The sequence below is a fragment of the Lissotriton helveticus genome, chromosome 1_1 (assembly GCF_964261635.1).
Source record: "Lissotriton helveticus chromosome 1_1, aLisHel1.1, whole genome shotgun sequence".
NCBI classification, from domain to species: Eukaryota; Metazoa; Chordata; class Amphibia; order Caudata; family Salamandridae; genus Lissotriton; species Lissotriton helveticus.
The window spans coordinates 305,963,139-305,981,196 of record NC_136057.1 but is presented as its reverse complement, the minus strand read 5'-3'; the positions used below and the strand labels follow the sequence as shown (position 1 = coordinate 305,981,196).

The 18,058-nt window shown below is 47.4% G+C and overlaps 1 protein-coding gene across 7 annotated transcripts in view; it reads right to left on the bottom strand.

The window, feature by feature from the left end:
* The window catches only part of AGBL3 (AGBL carboxypeptidase 3), an 873,099-nt gene that overhangs the window by 642,148 nt on the left and 212,893 nt on the right, over positions 1 to 18,058 (bottom strand). Inside the window, exon 1 of one of the 7 annotated variants that reach the window (XM_078670018.1) lies at positions 13,848 to 13,967. The exons of the other annotated variants lie outside the window; for them this stretch is intronic. The gene's annotated coding sequence lies outside the window, so the exon portion shown is untranslated. Of the gene's footprint in view, positions 1 to 13,847; positions 13,968 to 18,058 lie in introns of those variants that run through there. 7 annotated transcript variants of the gene reach the window in all.

Below are 18,058 nucleotides of genomic sequence, written 5' to 3'. Positions count from 1 at the left end.
AACCGAACTCCTGCTTTGATTGGAACAAAGAAACCATAACCAAGTGCTGGCACCCACAAGTGTGGCACACGGCTGCAGGCAGGCCTCCATATACAGCCAACCCAATAAGATGATGGACGGAGTGCTGAAACTTTTCAAACATTCACCACCAGTAGAGAGATCTGAGTTAAATCCATTGCTCTTTTGCTCACCATGCCACCCCAGTTTGAACCCAGATATATGCAAATCAGTCTTGACACTGCTTCCCATGGGAACAATCCAGTCTGAACTGCCAGGCCAGTCCTCCCTGGACTGGAAACAAGCATCATGAGACCGGTATTGGGGTATTAATCCTCATCAGCCAGGCTAGCTTGAATCCAGGGGCACAGCAAGCATGGGACGCACATCTGGGCATACCCTTGGCCACTGAAGGCGAACACAGCAAACACAACAAGATGATTGTAGGCAGCTGGCTCTGTATATACTATATTAAAGTGAGGTATAGTGTGCACAGAGTCCAGTGGAACCCAAAACATAGGCAGAGGTGAAGTAGATAGCACCTCACTATCTATTTGTGGTAGTGTGGTCGAGCAGTAAGGCTTTATAAGAGGACAGTGTTAAGCATTTGTTGTATACACTCAGTCAGAAAATTAATTCACACACTTAAAGACTGAACTTCAGACAAATTGTTTTTGCAAAAAATATTATTTTAGTTATTTTAATTTCTAGAACTAAGCAAGCCTAGCACAGGTAAACAATACACACTTTACAGTAGTAATGCAGTTTGTAAACATTGGATTGCAATTGTAAATGTACTTTGATTGGATTACAGTAAGGTTACTGTTAAGGCAATGCTTTTCAGAATACAGTACATATAATTCGCATAGGATTTTTAGTAAAATATCAGGCAAGTTACTTTTCAGATTACTTTTCTTACACAGTGGAATATACCTGGATACTGCACAGGGACTTTTCCTGTAAACGGGTAAGTAAAAGCATTTTGGTTATTTAGTTACAGTTTTAAAAGATTTCCTAGATTTTCCAGCTCAATACTTGAAACTTTTCATAGAAAAACAGTCAATGTTATCCTAAGGAGGAAAATAGTGTTAGTGGTTCAAAGGTAAGTACTTTGTTGTGGAGTTCTGGGGTTAGACTCAGGGGTCCCCCAGGGTCAAGGATGCACTCTTGTTACAACCTCAGCGGTACTAACGGGTGCAGAGTGCTGAGGCCCAATGTTATCCAGTGGGGGTTAGGGTACCTCCGGTTGGTGGCTGCTGACGAGCAGGCCACTGGGCTGTGGGAACAAAGCTCCTGGACTTAAGCTCAGGGCAAATGGGGGTTTAGACCAGCACAAAAGATACACCCTCAGCGACACTGGGGCGGCCGGGTGCAGAGTGCTGTTTTGGCGCCGGGAGCCCTGTAGCTTTCAATGGTAAGAGGGCATAAGCCTTTCCCTGATTGGCTGAGTCTCCCCATCTGCAAGATGGCGGGGACGGAGAGTTGTGCTTCACCTCGCCTCCCCCATCTGAGGGGTGGAGTTGGCAGAGGTGGGCCCACCTCTCTTCCTCACTTGTTTTTAACACCGGTTCTCCCGCCCAAATTGGAGGTCAGAACCAGAGGAGCCTAGTTGCTGAAAGCAGCAAGTGGCCTGGGTAAGCTCACAAAGGCGGCAAGCCTTTGAAACGTCCCCTTCGTGAACCCTACCCATCTTGGGGGAGGAGGCTTAGCACCTCGTCCTAGGATGTGCATGGTTTCAGGCCCCTGAAAGTAGCAGGCTCTTGACCCAGGGGTCCAGAAACATGTCTGGTGGTGGCAGCTGAAAGCAGCCACTCAGCCTGGACACTAGTGGTAGGTCGCTTTTCGGGGGGCATCTCTAGTATGTCCTCTGTGTTAATTTGTCATTAAATCCCACACTGCCATCAGTGTGGGTTTAATGTGATGAGAAGTTTGATACCAAATTTCTCAGTTTTCAGTGTAGCCATTATGGTGCTGTGGAGTTCGTAATGCCCAACTCCCAGCACCATATACTCTTAATGGCAGCACTGCACTTACAATGGCAGTGGTTTGTAGGCATGGCACACAGGGATGTGTGCCACGCCGACTCTTCACTTTGATCTGAACCAAAACACGCAGCCTGCAAAGGCAGTGTGTGAGTGTAGTGGTGCAGGGCCTCTAAGGGTGGCACAATAAATGCTGCAGCTCTTAGGGGTCTTCTCTGGTCACAGTGCCCGGGTACCTGTGGTACCATTTACTAGGGACTGCCCTGTGGCCAGAGATGCCAATTGGGTTTTGTTTTCAATGCAGTTTTAGGGAAAGATCATATGCTCTGGGTACCTGATTGGCAGGAGCCCAGGGTACACTCAGTCAAAGTACATCAGCAGTTCAGCGAAAAGAGGGGGCCACCATGCAGAAAGAGGGCACTTTCTCACACAACATCCCCGTCCCCCAAAGGATGAGACTAACCTTTCCCTAGAGTGTCTTCATTTTGTAAGTGGAAGAACCTGGGAAGCCCATCTTCATTGGCATGGGCAGTCCCATGTCTGTGGTCCATCTCCCTGTATGGAGATGGACCACCTCAACAGTTTAGGATTTTCACCTTTCATTTGCATTAGCCATCTCAGAGGTCTGTGGTCAGTTTGAACTAGGAAGTGAGTACCAAACAAGTATGGTCCAGGCTTCTTCAGGGACCACACCACAGCAAAGACCTCCCTCTCAATGGCACTCTGTTAGACCTGGCACCATTGGCGTGGGTCTCCCTTCCATTTTTCTTCACTGTTGCCTCCTATGTTTTGCTATGTTTTTGCTGGTCTTGATGCTTTGGCCACTTTGCCACTGCTAATCAGTGCCAAAGTGCAAGTGTTCCCTACTGTAAAGTATTGTAATGGATTAGTGACATGGGGCCCGATTCACAGAACTAACTTAAGACAAAATTCTAAACTTACTACCATTTTAGTATTCACAGAAGGCACTTACTCATTTCGGTTTTCACAGAAGTTAGGAGTCCTAATTTGGGACTCCTAAATGCCTTCTGTAAGTTAGGATTGTTCTTAGTTTAGGAGTAGTAAAGTTAGGACTCCTAACTTTACAACTCCTAAACTGAGAAAAATCCTAACTTTAAGACTTTCGGTATACACAGAAGACATTTAGGAGTCCTAAAGTTAGGAGTCCTCACTTTACTACTCCCAAACTGAGAAAAATCCTAACTTTTAGACTTTCGGTATTCACAGAAGGCATTTAGGAGTTCTAAAGTTAGGACTCCTAATTTCTGTGAATACCGAAATGAGTAAGTGCCTTTTGTGAATACCAAAATGTTAGTGAGTTTAGGATTTTGTCTTAAGTCAGTTCTGTGAATCGGGCCCTCCATGATTGGCTATTTGGTTTACTTGTCAGACCCTAGTATAGTGCACTGCATGTGCCCAGGGCCTGTAAATCAAACGCTGCTGTGGGCTTGCAGCACTGATTGTGCCACCCACCGGAGCAGCTTGTAAACTATGGCTCAGGCCTGTTTTCGCAGAGCCTGTGTGCAGTCTGGGACTACCATGTCGACTTGGCCAGTGTACACACTTGCCAGTCCCCAAAACCTTCCCTTTTCTACATGATAGCCACCCCTAAGGTAGGCCCAAGGGCAGGGTGCATTGTATGTGAAAGGTAGGACATGCCCTGATGTGTGTGGCATGTCCTGATAGTGAATTACAGCCAATTTTCTTTTTCACTATTGCAAGGCTACCTACTCCCATAGACCAGAATGGGCTGTTTGATTATAACATCTTATAATCCTAACTGGCTCAGGGAAGTAGGTAGAAATTCGAGTTTAGTATGCCTGAACTCAGAATGTCAAAATACATCTTTTCGTGAAGGTGGTTTTTACATTCTGTGTTTGAAAATACCACTTTTAGAAAGTAGGTATTTTATTGCCTAACCATCCAGCCTGCCTCTGCTAGGTTTGTGTATTTCATGTCTGGTGTGTTAGAGACAGGGGCTGGGGTGGATCCAGGAGTCAGCGTGAGTCAGCACTAGGCTGAATAGACCAATCTGCATTGGGAGTGGTGGGAGGAATAGCACCTGGTCCTGAATGGGGTTGTGTCTGCCTTTCAAAATGCTTGTTCCACCTTCTGTGGTGCGTCTGATGTCCCTGGCCCACACTGACAAAGGAAGAAGTTGTGCACTGGCAGAGGGCACCTAGAACTGGTTTGGGCTGGGCACAGGACCCTCTGCCTTCAGAGGACAGAGGATTTACTGGTATAAATATTGGGGCCCAGACTCCAAAACTTTAGATCACTTCTGGGAATTAAGACACACCTTTGCTGAGGAGAAGAACCAGGAAACTGAAGGAGGAGACTACCTCTAAGCTGTGTGCTGTTTGGGGGTTGGCCTGCAGTGGTTGCTTCATTACCAAAGAAAGGAGAAAAAGGACTGAGTGTGCTTTCATCATCTTGAAGAAGAATCTCCAAGGGCTTGAACTGTGCTTGCCTCCTGCCTGAAGTCTCAGGGATACAATACTTCACCACCAGCTCCTCCCTGAATTCCCCTGCTGGGAATTGAAGTGCCTGCCGTTGTGCTGGGCCTTCTAAGAGACTGTGTGTCACTGGGAGCTAGAAGCGCGACTCTACAAAGAAGCGTGTCGTTGCATCACCGAGTAAGCGTGCCGCCGCTGCCGCCATCGCATCGCCGAGACGCGTAGCATTACCGGAGAAGCGTCCAGCCGCCGCAGAGGTCGTCATCGCATCACTGGAGAAGAGTGTCACAGGGCCTGTCGTGGCTCAGAAGTTCACAGAGACGCAGCACGGCCGTCGGGTGTGCACGTATCGCATCTACGTTGCCGCACCGTAACCAGGATGCCATTTTGTCGCATCCCACCGGAGCGTCATCGCATTGGATCGCAGTAAGAAACCGGTGCGTCAACTCTCCACACAGTAAGGAAGCGATCCTCAACTCCCCTGCGCAGCAGTAAGGATCCGACGCATCCACTCCCCTGAGTGTAAGGAACGGCGCATCACCTTCCCGGTGACCCTTTTGTTTGTTTTTAGGTTACACATCCCAGGTACTTTGAGAGTAAAGTGTTGCATTTACAATCTAAAGTGAACTAAGATATTTCTACCATTTTAAAGTCTTATTTTTATTACAGTATTGTGGATTTTTGTCGTTTGGTCTTGTGTTAAGTCTAGTAAAGATTACTTATTTTTCTAAACTGGTGTGGTGTCCATTTGTGGTGATATTACTGTATGATTGTGTGTGTCCACAAATGCTTTACACATTGCCTCTGAGATAAGCCTGTCTGCTCGTGCCAAGCTACCAAAGGGGTGAGCTGGGGTTATTTTAGAAGTGTAGCCCCTTACCCTGACTAGAAGCAAGGGTCCCTATTTGGACAAAGGTGTATACCATTGCCAACTAGAGACCCCCATTTCTAACATACTTCAACGCTGCTCCATGCGAAGAAACCTTCTGCTTATAAAAGCAACAGGTTGGTCTTGGCCTTCATCATTGGTCTGGGATAGGACCGCTCCTATCCCTAGCTCAGAGGCGTCAGTCCGCACAATGAACTGCTTGGCATAGTCTGGAGCTTTGAGAATTGGTGCTGAGCACATTGCCTCTTCAGGGTGTCAAAAGCCTTTTGACAGCTAACTGTCCAGTTTACCTTTTGGGGCATCTTCTTGGAGGTACGTTCTGTGAGGGGAGCCACAATGGACCCATATCCCTTCACAAACCTTCTGTAGTACCCAGTTAAGCCAAGGGATGCCCTGACTTGGGTTTAGGTTGTTGGAGCTGCCCAGTTCAGGATAGCCTGGATCTTGGGCTGTAAGGGTTGTACTTGGCCTCCACCAACAAGGTGACCCAGGTACACCACAGTTCCCTGCCCTATCTGGCATTTGGATGCCTTGATAGCTAGGCCTGCAGTTTGCAGAGCATTTAAAACCTTCCCAAGGTGGATCAGGTGATCCTGCCAGGTGGAACTAAAGACAGCAATATCATCTAGATAAGCTGCACCAAAGGACTCCACCCAGCAAGGACTTGATTCACCAACCTCTGGAAGTTGGCAGGGGCATTCTTTAAACCAAAGTGTATAATAGTAAACTGATAATGCCCATCAGGTGTGTAGAATGCTGTCTTTTCTTTCGCTCCTGGTACCATGCAAATCTGCCAGTCCCCTGCAGTTAAGTCAAAGGTACTTAGAAATTTGGCTGCGCCTAGTTTGTCTATCAGTTTATCAGCTCTTGGGATAGGGTGAGCATCTGTCTTGGTGACAGAGTTGAGCCCTCTATAGCCCACACAGAACCTCATTTCTCTGTTTCCATCCTGTGGATGAGGTTTGGGGAGTAGAACCACTGGGCTGGCCCAGGGGCACTCAGAGGGTTCAATAACCCCTAACTCCAGCATTTTGCTGACTTCAGCTCTGATGCTTTGCTTGACTTGATCAGACTGGCGATAGATTTTGTGTTTGACAGGTGAACTGTCACCAGTGTCCACATCATTGGTACACCAGTTCATCTGATCAGGGGTCAAGGAAAAGAGCTTTGCATACTGCTGCAAGACTTGCTTGCAATCAGTCTGCTGTTGGGCAGAGAGGGTGTCTGAGAAGTCAACTCCATCCACTGACCCATCTTCTGGGCTGCATGAGAGGAGGTAAGGGAGAGGTTCGTTTTCTGCCTCCTGATCCTCATCAGTCACCATCAGCATGATGATGTCAGCCCTATCATAGAAAAGCTTAAGCAGGTTCACATGGATCACCCTTTTGGGTGTTCTGATTGTGCCCAGTAGGTGACCTTACTTTTCTTTTCTAGGCTAGGGTAAGGGCCACTCTCTGTCCTGGAGAGCCATTGGTGCCACTGGCTCCAGAACCCACACCTTCTGCCCAGGTTGAAATTCTACCAGTACACCTTTTTGGTTATACAAGTGCGTCTGAAGCTACTGGCTGGCCTCAAGATTCTTGGATGCTTGTTCCATGTACTCAGCCATTCTGGACCTTAGGCCAAGCACTTAGTCCACAATATATTGTTTGGATTTTTGGAGAGGCTTCTCCCAACCCTCTGTTACAAGACAGAGTCGTCACCTCACAGGATGGCCAAACAGAAGTTCCAAGGGGGGAAACCCTACTCCCTTCTGTGGCACCTCTCAGTAAGCGATAAAGCAAGCCTGGTAAGAGGACATCCCATCTCCTTTTGAGTTTTTCAGGGAGCACCATAATCATGCCTTTCAATGTCTTGTTGAATCTCTCAACAAGGCCATTGGTTTGTGGGTGATAGGGTATAGTAAACTTATACTGCACTCCACACTCTTTCTACATGTGTTTGAGATAAGCAGACATAAAGTTGAAACCAATGTCTGAAGCCACCTCCTTAGGAAACCCTACCCTGGTAAAGACACCAATGAGGGCCTTGGTTACTGCAGGAGCTGTAGTAGTCCTACAGGGAATCGCCTCAGGATACTGAGCCCCATGATCCACCACCACTAGAATGAATTTGCTTCCCGATGCTGTGGGAGGTTCAAGTGGACCCATACGTCCACACCTACTCTTTTAAAGGGAACCCCAACCACTTGTAGTGGTATCAAGGGGGCCTTTTGGTAGCCCCCTGTCTTACCACTGGCTTGACAGGTGACACAGGAGCGGAATAACACCTTCAACTTCTGAGACATCTGGGGCAAGTAAAAGTGGCTGACTAGTCTTTCCCAGGTTTTGGTTTGGCCTAGATGCCCAGCTAGAGGGATGTCATGCGCTAAATTTAGGAGGAACTCCCTGTACTTCTGAGACACTACCAATCTCCTAGGCTCTAGTGTCGGGGTCTCTGGCCTCAGTGTACAGTAGTCCCTCTTTATAATAAACTTTGTGGGTACCACTGACATCTCCATTTTCCTGCGCAGGAGCTTGCTGCCTCGGGCTTTCAAGAGTTGGACAGTTCTGCTGTCCAAGTCACAGCTCTTCACCAGAAGGCCCCCTGGGTCCAAGAGTTCAACCTGGTAAGCGTCAAGCTCCATGGGCTCAGTTCCCTCTGGGGTGTCGCTGAGGAGAGGGGTCCTGATCCTTTTGCTGTACATAAGCTGGTTCCCCAGTCTTCTTACCTTTCCTCTTGGAAGGTTGAGCCATACTTTCAGGCTCCAACACTTACCCTGTTTTCTGCTCTGTGCTCTTGTTTTTACACACAATCTCAAGGATATCCAGCATTTCTACATTGGTTTTCAGTTCAACCTCAGCCCATGCTGAGGTTTCCAGGACATTGCCCAGCAGACATGCAGCTGGTAGCTTTGGAGAGACCACTACCTGTTTCAGGCCAGTAACCCCCCCCTAACCTCCCCAGTCTAATGTCACCATAGCCATTGCTTGGTTAGTGGTAACACTGTCAGCAATGGTGACTGGGTAATCGAGTATTGCTCAGCGGAAACCAGTGTGTCTCACCACATAGTGACACAGGCCCCTGTACCCCTCAGAGCTTCTATCCTAGTTCCATTAATTCAAGGGTATTGCAAATACTTCTTTAACACCCTGGCTGCGTCCGGAATTCCCCGCCGGTGCTGGGCATTCCGATCGCGGGCGCGGTCATAACGGCTCCAGGCCGTCATCAGCACACGCCCACCGTGACGCATGACGACCGGGAGCCGTCATCAACACCGAAGGGGTTAAGTTGGGTGGCCACACAGCTACAGTGGCAAACTCAACATCCCCTTCTGAAACTAGAACTGCTTCAGTGTCCAACCCAATTTGCTCTTGGCACACTGTTGATCCCACCTGGAGACTGGCTACACCAGGAGTAGCTGTACTAGGACTAGAGGGCTTCTTGTTAGGACAAGTAGCATCTCCAGTTAAGTTGTTACACCAGGCCTTTAAAGGGTAAAAGTTATTTCCACTGTACCTATTATTGGACTGGGAAGAATATTGGGACCCACCCCCCTGTGCAGGTTTTTGGGGCCCTTTTGAAGACTCTGACTTTTTATCTTGGGGCTTCTCATCACCTTTCCCCCGGGGAGGTTTTGTAACCCCTTTCTTGTGGACACCTCCAGTCGTTGTTTTTGTCATCCTTGTCTTGACCCAATGGTCTGCCTTCTTTCCCAATTCTTGAGGAGATATTAAACCTAGGTCTACCAAAGGCTGATGTAGCTTTTCATTAGTGCAATTACTTAAGATGTGTTATTTTATGAACAGATTGTAAAGGTCATTGAAACCATGCACATTGTGTCTAGTTAACCAACCATCTAGTGTTTTAACTGAGTAGTCTACGGAGTCAATCCAAGATTGGTTTTGGGTTTTGTGAGTCCCCTGAATCTAATTCTATATTCCTCAGTTGTGAGTCAAAATCCCTCAATCAGAGTTCTCTTGATGAGGTCATAAGACCCAGCATCTGCCCCATAAAGGGTCAGGAGTCTGTCTCTGAAGTTACCAGAGAACAGTTCCCAAAGGAGTTCCCCAAATGTGACTTCTTCACTTTCAAGCCCTTTGAAAGGCTGTGAACCATTTTGTGATATCATCACTCTCTTCATATTTAGGGACAATCCCTTTGGGGATTTTAGGATCATAAGATTGTTCTTAATCCTTATTAATTAAATTGCTGCCACCATTGATGGGTGTTAGGCCCATCTCTGCCCTCTAACTCTCTCTCTCTTGCTCTCTCTCTCTCTCTCTAGAGCCAACAACATGGTCTCTAGATCCAGTCTTTTGGTCAACCTTGCTTAAAGGCTGTCCTCCTCATTGAGGCAGTCCTCGAAGTCCTTAGTATTGCCTGACCCCACTGTGTAGAATCTAGGTACTGAGAGGTTGATTCTTGGAGTCAGGGCCACAGAGGCCCTTTTCTCCCTATGAAGTGAGGGGGGGTTGATCTAACTGTTCATCCCCTTCCTCGTCTTCCTCTTTCGACTGGTCTTCACCATTTTCAGATGGGCGATCCTTAGCATACACAGCCTACAGCTCCTGGTACTTTTGTTTGGTGAGGTGGGACTCCATGGCTATGTTTTAATTATTGCATAGGGACCTTAACTCCTTGAAAGACAAGTGTAGGTAAGGGGTGAGGTCAAGCTCCATAACCAGGTCCTCTATGACATTTTGGTTATTTTCACTAACAGCTGGGTTCTTGTTTTGAGACATTGTTAAAAAATAATTTCTAACCCTAGCTAAAGTGAGTTTTTATTTTTCTAAAATTCTACAGGGACTTAACCAAGGCTGTAGCGAGACTTTTAGTAATTTTGCAAAATATGCCAATTTGAAAAAATCAGAATTCTAAAGACGATTTAAGAGTTCTGTCATGTGATCAGGTGGTAACAAAGTAGACCAACAAATGCAAAGTTGTATATCCCACCGCTCTTACACCAATGTAGGAAGCTGGCTCTGTATGTATATACTATATCAAAGTGAGGTATAGTGTGCACAGAGTACAGTGGAACCCATAAGGTAGGAACAGGTAAAGTAGATAGCACCTCACTCTCTATTTGTGGTAGTGTGGTTGAGCAGTAAGGCTTTATCAGAGGACAGTGCTAAGCATTTCTTGTAAACAGTCAGAGCCATGTGCAGCTGGAGAACCTTCAATGGACCTCCGGCTGGGTAAAAACAGGCGTGCAGACATCCCACAGAACCCAGAAAACGCACTGCATGAATAATAGCCCGCATCTCACCGGTATCAACACCAACATGCGGCACACTGCTACTGAACAGTGAAAAGGAAGTAGCTGTCACAACCACCATACGCACTACCATGTCTACAGACACAAAGAACAGGAGGTGTAGTAGGCGGTTTTTATATTGGTAGGAGGTGTGTCTACGAGGCTCAGGGGCCTCATTATATAAAGAAGTGAAGCTGGAGGGACTAGCAGGTAAAGCTCTCTGCGTGACATGATAGTATAGGTACCCACAAATTTAAAGGTGTATAAATAACTACTGCTCCTAAACTCAATGTCTTTTATGAATTTCAGAATTACCTAGGTTTTTTTAATACCAATTTTCCACTTTTTTAATATATGAGTTGCTGTGTGCTCAGTACACATTAAAAAAAATCATTGTAAGCTGCAGCTCAGCTACTGGCCTTATGTACCTTGTGTTCACGAAGAACCTACAAACCCTATATATCCCTGCATCCAGAAGGCTCTATCGAACATTAGGTATATTGCTTTCCTAATTCGGCCATCGTTACACGAAATTACTCATGAAAACGTTGTCACAAATGGCTATTTTTTCCTAATCATTTTTATTATTATTTTATTTGAACAGTTTCAGGAAAATCTTGAGGCATCCACACAAATGACCCCTTGCTAAATTTAGACATTAGTCTACTTTTCAGAACTATATAGCTTTCCCACACAATCCTTGGGTTTCACAAGTGTTTCAACCATAAACTGCAAGCACAAAAATGATGAACATGCATTTGCAATGCAATCGGTCTCGCCTTTGGGTCCTTCTATGTATTTAGCTATGCAGCACATTGGCCTGGGTGCTGAAACATCTACTGTTCTTTAACATGGAGGGAAAGTAAGCACCAAACTGTGTGACACGCCAGGTATGGGAACACATTGAGAGAAATATTGCCTTTCAGCGATAAATATTATAGTCCAAAGCTCTGTTTTTAATATAAAATCAGGGCCTTCTGTGGTCATATCACTGAAAATACAAGATTTGACAAAAATATTATTGTCTGTGGGTGCTCGTGGAAGACAATTTCTATGGACTGGAGTCTAGAGAATGCTAAAGTGATTCTGGTATTTTACTGACCTCTCATGGTCTTTTCTATCAAGAAGGTTAAATAGAGGCAGTTGAAAAAAAAAATAGTCCCTAAGCGGAAGCAGACAAGTCCTAGGGATGATCTCCAGAGACCACAAAGTACACACACATAAGTATATACCAAAATATATACAAGAGGTCACGAATGCTCGACCTAAAAATGGGCTGCCTCTTAGAAAAACGCCATAACTATAGTAAAAAAAAGAATCTGTTTTTAATAAGCTTGTTCCTGAAAGCTGGGAAGACTGAGATCTTAGCACAGCAAACCTTTTGTTGATTCTATTTTTAGGGGGGAAAAAACACTTTATTACACAGCACATTTTTCCTACTTTTCAGAAAAAATTAAAATGTTGATACATTTTGGCTATTGTCTCAGTTAACGTTCACGCCATCCGAACCAGGCCCCAATAGCTCACACTCTCAACGATTTGACCGTTTGTGACAGTTGGTTATTTGTCGGTTTAATCTGCATAATGTTAGTCACTTCGTTCATTTAGGCTGTCCTAAACCAATCCTCATACTGTAATCACACCATTTCTGCTTACCGACTCTCTTCATCTCTATATTAGTGTTGCTCTTGAACATATTTGTCGAGCATCACACACAGAGCTACGTTGTCGATATCTCATTTTATACATCCTATGTAAAGCTACTTATCCTATTTCTTCTTTTCCTGTAAAGCAGCCAGATATCTTCGGGTCTAGCTAGAGCTATATCAAACTTAAAAATAAAAAAATTTGCTCTAAGGGAATCTACAAATCCCGGTTACCTTTAGAATCCCAAGGATGTTGGCAAAAAGTACAAACATTTGTTGTTTATACCATATGTGGAGACAAAAATATGGAGGTGCAGTGCTTAATTTGAGCCCATGGTTTCCGGTGCTCGGCACCGGCACTTTATTGTCAACATCGGCACTAATGACAGTCTGCCACATAGTGGCACGGTCTAATTTATAGATGAGCACAACAACAGTTATTTATAATTCAGTAAACATAAAAAAATACTAATAAGTGCCACCCAAGCCAACACTTGCAGGTGTGTGATGATTAGTAGCTGTGGTGGTGCGGTTATTGACAGCAACGGCAGAGGGAATGACATGGTGGGAGCTGCAGTGGCTGCTTATCAAGAGCCCTGGCTCTTCATTTTCTACAAATTAAGCACTGTGACAGGAGACGTAAAGCGCAAAGTACCTCAAATAGCAAAAAATAGGGCTCAGCACTGCAGTGCAAAAGTCTCAGCAGGAAAGCGGTTGATAGATTAAAGATGCCCGCTCTTGGATGCATCCAAGGTGAACCAGAGGTTAATTTAAAGTCTTGGAACAATATTTTAAAAGTTGGGGTGTTTTAAAAATCCATGGCAACGGTCCGCGCTGCTGAAGCCTCGGCGTTGGCTGAACATCCTATGATTCTGGGCAAATCACTTAATCTCCCCGTGCATACCCAAAAAAATTAAAAATGAATGTGTCCTCATGTAACGTAACTGGCGCTCATGCAAAGCGCTCCAATACCTTTGGGTCGAGTTCGCCCTATATATATATACACACACACACACACACACACACACAGGATATATATTAAAGTGCCCACTTTGGGCAAATTAATTACAAGGGGTCACTAAGGTAAATTATTCTGACACATGCGGAATCTAGTTATGGGGAAGGTGGGGTCAAATGGGGAAGGCAGTGAAGAATACTAGGGAACCTAAGAAATGTAATGTTTTGGTCTATACGACGCGCTTGTACTGTAGTTTACAGTATTTAAATCCATATATCCCGAAGCACTTAATATTGTTTCTCTAAAGTAGAGGTGCTCATCGTCGCAACGTGCATTACATTTATTATTTTATATTACTCCTGCCGCTGCCGGTGCAGTGATGAATTCATTACTTGTTCACACGGCAACTTTGGGTATTCCAGTTAACCCGTCGCCAGTGTGCTTCACGCAGTTCATTTCCTTTGCCGCTGAACAGTATTTCCCTTCTTTTTCAAAAACTGTAATGTGAACTTTTCTTGCACTCCTGTCCTAAATGACCCGGACAATAAGATGCCCTGGGCGGTAGCGGAGACACGTGCTCCTTCCTGCCTTGCGCTCTTCCCCAAACCCTACTCCTCTGGGCTCGGCCCTGTCCCTGACGCCGGGCTGGCAGCCCACCTTCCACCGCGACTCGCCGCGCTCACCTGCTCCGCTGTCCCGACTCTCCCAGGTCCGCCCAGTGCCCCGGGGCGGGTGAGGTGGGCCCGGTGCTCTGGGTCCAGAGCACCGCTCCGCCCTCATCTCCTCACCCGGCCGCCGCTGCTGGTTCCTCCGGTCTTCCGGACGGACTCTGTCTCCCAGGCCTTTTGTATGCCGGTTGCCCTGGCAACCACGACCATCTGCCGAGTCGAGTAGGGATCATTCCGACCCTCTACGGCCTGACCAGCTATAAAGCCACGGTGCAGCACAGCATCAACGAGCTCGACGCCCCTTTCCCCCAAACAGTACAAACAGCAGAGAAAAACTAAAGTAAAATAATAACAAATGTCGGGAACAGCACAGGAAACTCGACCAGGCAGTCCGTGTTCTTGAAAACATCTTATTCCTTAAGCAGTCGAGTCAAGGTTTTATAATCCTGGATGAGGTACACTTTTTGAACCCCATGAACTCGGTTTTCACCACCCATTTAGTTTTTGTAGTATAATGTATTCTTTGTTTACGTTATCTTAGGTTCTGACGTCATCAGGAATGTGTGTTCTGTTATGCTCGTACTTCAGTTGAGAGCTGGCTTAGGATTGTAACTGACTTGTCATTTGAAGCTTAGATATCTTCGCGATGGACACATTTTTTGTAGACTACCTTTACCCCTTCCTCCCTCTTGCCTACTGAGGCCCCTGTGCCTCCAATCACACACCTTTCCAACTGAAAAATCCCTCTCCCCTCCATAGCTCCTGTTTCTTTTTTGTGTCCATTACACATCTGTGGGCAAGCGTGGTGCGCATTCTCCAGCGTTTCACTGTGGCTCCATCCTCTCCAGCACAGTTGGGGAGCTCGCAAGGACCAGATTTTGCCTTGCTTGGTTTGGCCACCTTCGGCAGTGTCCCGAGGCAGAGTCAGCGGAGAGGCGTGATGGCGCGCTACAGGTGAGTGCGGATGGTCAGGCTTCCTGCGATGTGGTGGGCGGTGCTCTTGCTGACCTCTCTTTCCTATGGCCGGGCTGGAGGTCTGCAGGCGCTTTCCTCGTTGCTGCGGTGGTGGTGTCTCCTGGGAGTGCTTTTTTCTTGCAGGCCTGCCCCTGGCAGTGCGTGCGGGCTCACAGCTTGTAGGTTTTGGCTCGTTCTTTCTAGGGGCCTGGTGTGCTTGGGATTGGCTAACTAGCTTCAAGAAACTTTTAAAGGGAGGAGGAGCTTCGCGCGCATCCGAGATGGCCGCGTGAGCACAGGGCTCCCGAGACCCTCACCGCCTCCCGCATCTATCCTGAATGATATCCTGATTCCGAAGATGGGTTATTGAAGGCGCAGCCCAGCTGATGTACTAGCTGCTTTCAGGAATCAATTTGGACTTTGGGTTCCTGAGCTATGCCATCCTGCACTTTTGTGGCCTACCCCGTGGAGCTACCTGGGCCTTGAGTCGCGACTGAACCCGGGCAGTAATTCAACAACACCGGCTAAAGGGGTCCAGATCTCGGCCCGAATTAACTTTCGGTTTCATTTTTGCTGCCTGGCGTTCCTCCTTACCGAGACAGACACTGGGCGCAGCTGGCTCCCGTGCTCACTACTTGGGCCTGGGGCCGGCGAGTGCTTGGCTGTGGAATTATATTGGCCTTTATCTGCCTTTGGTGATCCCGTGGGCGAACTCTGAGGAGCCATTTGGACCAGATCTCAAGCGCCCCTCCGGGGTACCCAGCCCGCCATGACAGGCAAACCTGAGGGTGACAAATGGAAAGTGAAGACCACCTTCAGAGGAGGCGCGTCCCAAACGAATGTTATGGACCGTTACACTCATCCTAAAGGATCCCCGGGTGGCACACCGAAGGTCCGTGAAGAAGCGTCTGATGACCCTACTGTTTCGGCGGACCTAACGTTACAGGACGTCATGGGCGCCATTGCTGGCATCAAGACATCTATCGGCCAGCAGTACGAGGCCCTGGCCCTGAAGCTAGACACAGTGGCCATCGACGTTAATCTTATCAGAACGGATTTGGCGAAGACAAATGAGAAGGTCAAATCTCTTGATTTGAAGACCTCCAGCCTCACGACGGACATGTCTGACTTGCAAACGGAAGTACGCAACTTGAGATCCGCCAACGACTTCTTTGCTTGTCGTCTGGAAGAATTTGAGGGCCGTGCAAGGCAAAATAACGTGCGTATTATTGGGGTCCCGGAGAACTCTGGATCACTGTCTACTGATCTTTATGTCGAAGACCTCATCCTCAATCACCTCGCCCCCAAGGGACTGAGTAAATTCTTTGCGGTGGAACGCGCACACAGAGTGCCGGGAGGACAAGTGAAGCCAGGTTTCCCCCTGCGGCCGATCATCGCCAGAATTTTTAACTTCAGAGACCGGGACGCCATTTTGCAGGCTGCGCGGGCGGGTGGTCCTACGCAGTTCGAAAATACCACAGTGAACTTTTATCCGGATTTTTCCCAGTCCGTCCAGAAGCAGAGAATGGGATTTCAGGGGGTGAAACAGCGTCTTAGGGATATGGACTTGAAGTATGCGATGCTGTTCCCGGCCCGGCTGCGTGTGGAATATGAGGATCGGACACTCTTTTCTGATCGCCCGGAGGGAGTGAGTGACTGGCTGGATACGTTGCCTACCCGTCGCGATCGCAAGGAACAAACAGGTGGTGCTGGAGGGGGACTATTGGAACAGGAATGAACATTGGCGCCCGAGTCCCGGACAATGAACACAATGGACAACTGTGGCTTGTTGACTTCTGTGATCGTCTGCCTTTAAGTGCATCCCCGGAGGCGGCGGGGAAAGAGGGACCCTTTCCTCCTCTGGGTTTCTTCGTGTAGATTAGTTTTTTGCTAGGACGACAGGCACACTGCAAGTTGGGGTGGCTTTTGAGGCTATGCAGGGGTGCAGGGTGGGGGGGAGTTGCGCTGGGGTATTGTTGGGGGGAGGGGGGTATGTATGTTGGGAGTGTTTCAGTTTCTTTCTTCTTCAAGGCAATGAACTGTTACGACTTGGACTTTGGTGTGGTGCTCGTTATGAGGTGGGAGATCATCGTGGGTTCGGATGGGGGTAGGGGGCTGAAATTACTGTGTTGGAATGTGAATGGGTTGGGAGACCGGATAAAGAGGGGGGTGGTCTTGCAGATGTTGCGACGCCTTTCCCCTGATGTTGTGCTACTACAAGAGACTCATTTGATTGGAAATGCTTGCTACGCTCTGAACAGGCGGGGATATCGTCTCGCTGCTCATTCTGGGTTCACCTCTAGCTCTAGAGGAGTGGGTACCTTGGTCAGGACTTCTCTTCCCCTGGAAATCGATGACATAGTTCTGGACGCTAGGGGGCGATATGTTGTGCTCACAGGCAGGTGGGAGGGGAAAACTATCTCACTGATATCGGTGTACGTCCCGCCTGGCTTATAAACCACTACATTTGCAGACTTGGGACAAGTTGTTTTGGCTCTCCCGAATGGTGTCTTGATAATGGGTGGTGATTTTAATTCAGTTGTCTCCGGGAGGGAGGATCACTATCCCCCCAGAGACCTCACGAGTGCACAATCTTGGTTGGGTGAATTTTTAGAAGCGTTGGGGCTCGTGGATTGTTGGAGGTTGATGCATCCAGAACAGGCGCAGTACACTTTCCACTCAGACGCACATGGTAGTCTTTCTAGATTGGACTATATCCTGATACCGGCTGCCCAGTCTTCGTCAATTGGGGAGATTAGACATCTAGCTCGAGGCATATCGGACCACTCCCCTCTATGGTTTCAGATAAATATGACTATAGGCGCTGAAGGGAGGGTGGCCCGATCAATCCATGGTATCTTCACAACCACAAAACCCGTACTGAGCTGATCAAGTCACTGGATATGTACTTCGCAGAAAATGTGGGGTCTGTGTCATCGCCTGTCTCCCTGTGGGAAGCGTTTAAGACGGTTATCCGGGGACAAGCATTGTCATTAATTGGGTGTGCTAAGAAAAGCAGAAATGAGGCAGTTGTCCGTCTTGAGACTGAAATTTCTGAGTTGGAGAGTGCCTTAGAGCGGAATGTCACCCGAGACACGCTCCACGTCCTCAGTCTCAAGCAACTCGAATATAAGAATATGGTTACCGATGCGGCCAGGATGATGAGTAGGGAACATCAGGGACGGTTGTATGATGTGGGCGATAAGGCAGGAAAATTGATTGCTTGGTTGGATAGAAAGGAGAGGGCAAGCCGTGTGATTCCAGTGATTGAG